Below are 6,822 nucleotides of genomic sequence, written 5' to 3'. Positions count from 1 at the left end.
TTGATGTTTAGATTTAACTCCTAATTACAATACTCTAAGGAGGCCTTTCTAAAAATGTGATTTAATGTTACTTATAATCAACTCTTTACATCGTAGTGTGTATTACTAACCAAAAAGGAGCAATACTTTGAAATGCATCTTAAACATTGTCAAAAGATTATCACTTCTCCGTCTGGTTACTTTATTACATACATTTGATTTTCTCCTATTCCGAATCTCCTTTTAACTGTTTTCATGCTGTTACCTGGAATCACTGTTTCATTTATTATTTGAGTTTTGAATTTTCGTACTTCTTGCCGCTTCTTTTTATTTATAGTCTTCGTTAGTGCAACTATTTTGTCCCTGTTTGACGATTCTTTCATGACTCTACATTTTTGCATAAGCTAGTTTAAGTTTAACTTCTACCGAGAGTTTGCTGGAACTTTGCTTTCCATTCTTACCACCTACTTGAATTGCAACCTCCTCAATTATGTCATTGAATTGTTTATTAGTTTAGTCAATATTGAGATATTTGTCGCTGGGAGTTGAATATCTGTTTTGGATATTAAGGCTAAATTCTCTCGCTCTGGTCTTCAAGTTGTCTAAATTCGGCTGCAGTTTTCGTATAAGCTTGTTCCTTTCACTTATGAGGTTTAATGTAATTAGTATATCACACCTATTTGAAATTATGAAGTCAACTTAATTTTTGTCGTCAGATGGCTACTTTCTTACTACGGTTTCTCCTGTCTTCCTGTCTTTTTACCTATTTTGGCATTAGAATCGCCCATAATTGAGAAAAGGATTTTTACTCTCTCGCTGCCTAAATGAACATAGAAGCTCTTTATTTCTTCATCACTGTGGCTGCAGGTTGGAGCACAAACTTGAACAATCTGTAAGTTGTCCCTGTTGTTTAGTTTTATTGTCACTGAAGCTACTCTTTCGCTTACACTATAAAAGTCCACGAAGTTTGTTTTTTTTTTCTAAGAAACCTACCCCTAATTCCTACTTGTTACCCTGGGATCTACCTCTTCAATAGAGCACGTGTCCATCATTAGTATCTTCTATTTTCCGCCTAATGTTGTAGGACCTCAGGGAGTCCTACAACATCCCATTTAATGAAAGAGTGTTCCTCAAGTAAAGCAAGTGAGTCGGATTTATTTCTCATGGTCCTTTTATTGTATGTGCAAAGGTTCATGAACGTGGGGAGACCTGTCTTTAACCGGATATTTTTAGCACCCTCTGCTCCAGGGCGATCCTGATCGCTCCAGAGCAGGGGCTCTTTCGCCTTCGGGAATTGAGGGCCGTTGTTCAGTTGGTACAGTCATGATTCTTTGATCGGGAGGTTGACAGCCGAGTTCCCCCCCATCTACTGGCTTAGGTGTATCTTGGTGGGAGTGGGAGTGTTTTAACCGGGATGCCAACGATAAGTCCCTACCTAGTGTGGACTTAAGAGCAGAAACGCACGGGTTTGATCACTATACAAGGCCATGTTCTCGTGAGCATGGGCTTGAGTATCAGAAGCCCATGTATATGTGATTATATCTTATACATTGATTTCATTTATGTTTATGTACACCCGGTGCAGACATAGTTGTTCACCCGCACATGCCCTAAGTACTACGCATATGTTCATTTTCGTGCACAAGCAGTTACAAGCATAAACTGTTACACATGTTCCTATGGATATGGATATGCATATATACTCCTACGTTCTACGCAACAACGCTCATGCACATGCAATCACATACATAGACAGATGCGCACGTCGGTATATGTGAACGCACATTTGTTCATATATTATACACGTACGCGCGACTACACACCCAGACACACACACACATACATTTATGTATATATATACATACATATATACATTTAAATACATATATATACCCACACACAAACATACATACATGCATACATACGTATACATATAGCCACACATGTGTTTATGCACACATGTATGCACACATACGTTAATGAACACGCATTAGTGTCCTCACATATATATATGTACACACCTGTAAATGTATTTCATATAGCACTGACGCACATGCATACATACATACATACATATAGCATATACACATACATATACATACAGATATATACACCACATATATGTACATACACATACACGTACACACACTTATATACACACACAAACACACACAATATATATATATATATATGTATATATATATATATATATATATATATATATATATATATATATATATATATATATATAAACATACACATACATGTATACATACACTCATATACACACATGAATACATACACATATGCACAAATATACCTATCTACATATATATACACCCATGTATACCCTCACGTACAAGCACGGGAGCATACACATACATCCTGTGCAATTACATATAACTATACGCATACATATTAACTGTACATACATAGATATAATCTTTTACACGTACTCACACAGACCTGCATACACATGCCCGCATACGTGCATATGTACCTGAATATAAATTTGGATGTGCATGTGTACTTCTCTTTCATAACCACAGACATGGGAGCGTACATACACACATAAACACACGCACGTACGCACATAAGCAGCTGCGCACTTCCGTGCATACGCGCCTATACACTCGCACAAACGTTTGAACAGTGTCTGCATGAGAGGCCATACGCAGTCCATTTTAATGAGATGCATTATAATGTGCATAAATTGTAGGGTTGCAGCAGAAGGGTTGGGGGAAGGAGGCGGGTGGCGTGGGAGCGTAGGATTGAGGATGATATTGGAATGGGTAAAGATGGGGTTTGGGGGGTTAGAGGAAGTTAGAAAGGTGATTTTGTATCTGGTAGTTTTTAGAAGAGGTGACGCATTCCTTAGCTGTTGCTGAGCCTACCAGCGTGCGCCCTTGGCCGACCGGGACCATAGGTCGTGGGGTTAGCGCCTGGCGTTCGTCTGAGGTGTCAGTGCTTGAATTTCGCTTCGTTAATACGTGGTTTAGCTGGTGGATCTTGAGTCGAATGGCTGAATTATAGATGTGACTTTGTGGGTTCTACCTACCTGATTTTGTGATGTACTATACTTACATACCGGCGGTTTGGATGTTCCCTAGCGATTCTGCTTAGGGGAAAACTGCAATACCCGTGCGATTTAGCACTGTTATTTAGCGACCTGTGGGTATGGATGCAGGTGAAGCTCGTCATTTTCTAATTACTTCGTACTTGGTAGACCTTTTCTGGGGGGAGATTTTTCCCCTACACTCAGATTCGGTTTACCGGCTTCAGGCGATTTACTTCTTTGAGTCACTAGCTCAAGTGTTGTAATTGTGATATGTTCAAATATTTTAACACCTTGCTATATTGAGTGCTGTTTACATAATATCCCATTATTAGTCTTGTATTTTAGTAAATATCGATGTTGTGATTTATAATATATTCATTCGTGAACCATTCGTATGAACGGGTGGTGTGCTTCTTTATACACCGTTGCAATATACATAAATACATACATACATACATACATACATACATATATATATATATATATATATATATATATATATATATATATATATATATATTCAAGCACACGGACATATATGTGTGTATGTACATATACGATGTGTGTCAAAAAAGTCCCCGGACAAAGAGTGTTCCCTTCAAAGGAATTCCCCTTGAGTCTAATACAACTTTTTATCCTCCTCTGTTACGCTTGCATGCAGTCCTGGGAAGATTCTTAAGGGATCTTCCACAGTTTCGTCGTCATAGCCATTTTGATGTCGCCCACGTATTCAAAACAGGCCCCCTTAATGATCCCCTTGAGCTTGGGGAAGAGAGAGAGAGAGAGAGAGAGAGAGAGAGAGAGAGAGAGAGAGAGAGAGAGAGAGAGAGAGAGAGAGAGAGAGAGAGAGAGAGAGAGAGAACACGGAGCAAGGTCAGGGGAGCAGGGAGGTTGCTCCAGTACGGCGATGCTCTTCTCGGCCAGGAATTTTCAGATACTCAGGCGTCATGTCATGATGAAGCAGCCACGAGTTGTCGTGCCACAACTCTCGGCTCTTTTCACGCACTGAACGGAGGAAATGCTGCAGTATCTCTTTGTAGACATGTTGGCTAATCGTTTGGTCCTGTGGCAAGAACCCACAGTAGACAATCCCCTTCACAACTTCTGTGACATCAGTCCTGGAACTTTTCTGACACACCTAGTATATATTTATACATATGTATGCATATATGGTGTGTGTATGATATATATATATATATATATATATATATATATATATATATATATATATATATATATATATATATATATATATATAAAACCATATACATCTACATAAAGGTTTGTTTTAAACACGGGTAAACACACGCATACATAAAATGTATGTATGCATACATATACATATATGTGCAAATATATCCACACTTTTCTATACTATATATCTATCTATATAGTTTAAGAAAGAACTAGAGTTTCCATCAGACGGACAAATAACAATTATTTGAAATCAATACACAAAGACACACACACAAAACAAAAAACAAAGAAACGGGAAAGTATGTCCTACAGCTGCTCAATTCGATAGCTGAAAACTCAGCCTTGCCAGCCTCTCTCTCTCTCTCTCTCTCTCTCTGTATATATATATATATATATATATATTTATGTATGTATGTATGTACCTATGTACATATATACATGTATATATAAGCCTCTTTGGTTTGTTTGTATTCAAACATCTAGCTATTTTCATAACCAATATCGAAGTAATAACATTTAAGATGCATTTCAAAGTATTGTTTCTCATTGAATGGTAATACAAACAACCATGTTAAATATAGTTGATTATAAGTAGTATTAAATTATAATTATATAAAGGCCGCTTCAAAGTATTGTAGTTGGGAAATAATATAAACATCAATTATGCTGCTCACATTTATTAGATCATCAAAATTTAGTTTCAAAGTTTCCTTTCACATGATCCGTTGGTGAAGAAACAAACTTTCCAGCAAGTCGAGGCTCCGGTAGCTGGACATCCTTTCCACAGATAACGGATAGATTATGTCGCTAGTGTTTATTGGACCATGAGCAAACTTTCCTGCAAGGAAGTCTGGAAGAATTACTATTGGCAGGATCCGTTGGTACACACACCACCACTCCTGCATGCAGAACCCTCGGCGGCTGGACGTCCTGCCGACTGGGTGTAAGTCCAGATGCTGTAGCCAACCTTCACCTGCCACTGGCACACCAGCTGGACACATAGAGAGTCTTCAGAAACGGATTTCGAGGCATAGGCATCTGACTTGCCAGTTTGTTTTTGGCACTGTTCGTCCATTGAGACGAGTTCACCTGGTAGCTTGGAAGAGAGAGGAATTTTCTCTCCTACTTGGGTCCTCCGAGGGCAGGCACCCTCGTCACTCGCCATATACTCCTTCATCAGTTTCTGGGAACACGAGGAAAAGAAGAGCTTGTTGGCTTTGCCTGGAATGTAGCTCATTATGTAGCCGTCGTCCCATGAGCAAGCTTCTGCTCCATCTTTACCGTCATGAGGAGAGCCAAGATTGTGTGCTATTTCGTGGGTGGCAGTCATTACACCCATATAGTACACACCCATGTCCTCACCCATGCCAGTGTTGAAAGAGCGTTTGTTACCGCTGGCCACAACACATGCGGCTCCTCTCCAGGCGATGCCAGCTAAACCCTCCTGAATCATGCCAGATTCAACATCAGCCATGTCCTTGCCCGTCATTAGGTAGGCCACATCATAAACAGGCAAGGTAGCTTTGTTCTGGAGCAGCCAGTCGCTGACGGAACTAAGTGTGTTTTCTCCATGAATATAGTTTTCTAGGACATTATCGAACAATAAGAGCCCCAGACAGAACCAGATTGCCCTTTGGGTCACTCATGGTAGCAAACCTCGTGTTGACTCCATTCCAGAACACGGACAGGTACTCTTTCACTTTTCTGTTGGATCCCAAAAGTTGAGCGAGGGTGCTGTCAACTATTACATAGAGCTCAGCTGTGACACTGAGGGCACCTCGACTACTTTTCGGGCTTTAAGCTTGTGCTTGATACTGACGGACTTCTGTGGGAATTTCCAAGTAGTCGTTGTAAGCGCCGGCTTCAGCTATGTACTGTCGCTGTGCCTGGTGAGTTCCGTCTTTGTTTGCCTTGATGGCAAGTGTGGGCGTTATGAGGCCTTCCACCTGAGTGCCGTCCACGGAGACCACGGCACCAGTATCGGGGTCATGGTATAGATCAGGAACGAGCGAGTCATGTGGTGCGTCTTCAATGACCAGTCGTCCTTGACTGTCGCGTGCGGTTGTCTGCAACTTGAATTCCGCAGCCAGGGGCGAGGGGGCAGGCTGCAGACGAAGCTGATGCTCCTCGTTAAAGGCTTTCACAGTGAGCTTAAGGGGCTCGAGAGAGGATCGGCTTCCGCTCACACGGACAGTGGCTGGCGCTCGCTCCACGGAAGAGCTTCGAAGCACCGAGGCGTTGGCGAAGGCAGCCAAGACCGAGATCAGGATGAGTGCAGTCTTCATGGTGATGGTGATGCGAGTGACGCCAAGAGGTGTCCTCACCTTTTTATATGGCTAGAAGACACACTTGAGCAAACTTTAATATTTCCATCAAATATCACATTCCTTAATGGATAATTTTTCAAAGATTAAGCATGTGATGAAAAATTTAATGAAACTGCAGAGCACACACATGATCAAATACCAGGTGATTTGAAAAATATAAAAAAATATATGCTTATAAACTGCCACAGATGGGTATATGTATGTCTTATGCATATATGTATGTATCCATATAAAAATTTATCTTTTTATTTATCTATAATT

General features: G+C 40.4%; 1 pseudogene; it reads right to left on the bottom strand.

Moving 5' to 3' along the window:
- Positions 1-4,906: 4,906 nt before the first annotated feature.
- Positions 4,907-6,531, bottom strand: LOC138866323 (A disintegrin and metalloproteinase with thrombospondin motifs like; annotated as a pseudogene).
- Between the last annotated feature and the right edge of the window lie 291 nt (positions 6,532-6,822).

Source organism: Penaeus vannamei, chromosome 25 (assembly GCF_042767895.1).
Source record: "Penaeus vannamei isolate JL-2024 chromosome 25, ASM4276789v1, whole genome shotgun sequence".
NCBI lineage: Eukaryota > Metazoa > Arthropoda > Malacostraca > Decapoda > Penaeidae > Penaeus > Penaeus vannamei.
This window is presented reverse-complemented; position numbering and strand designations above follow the sequence as displayed.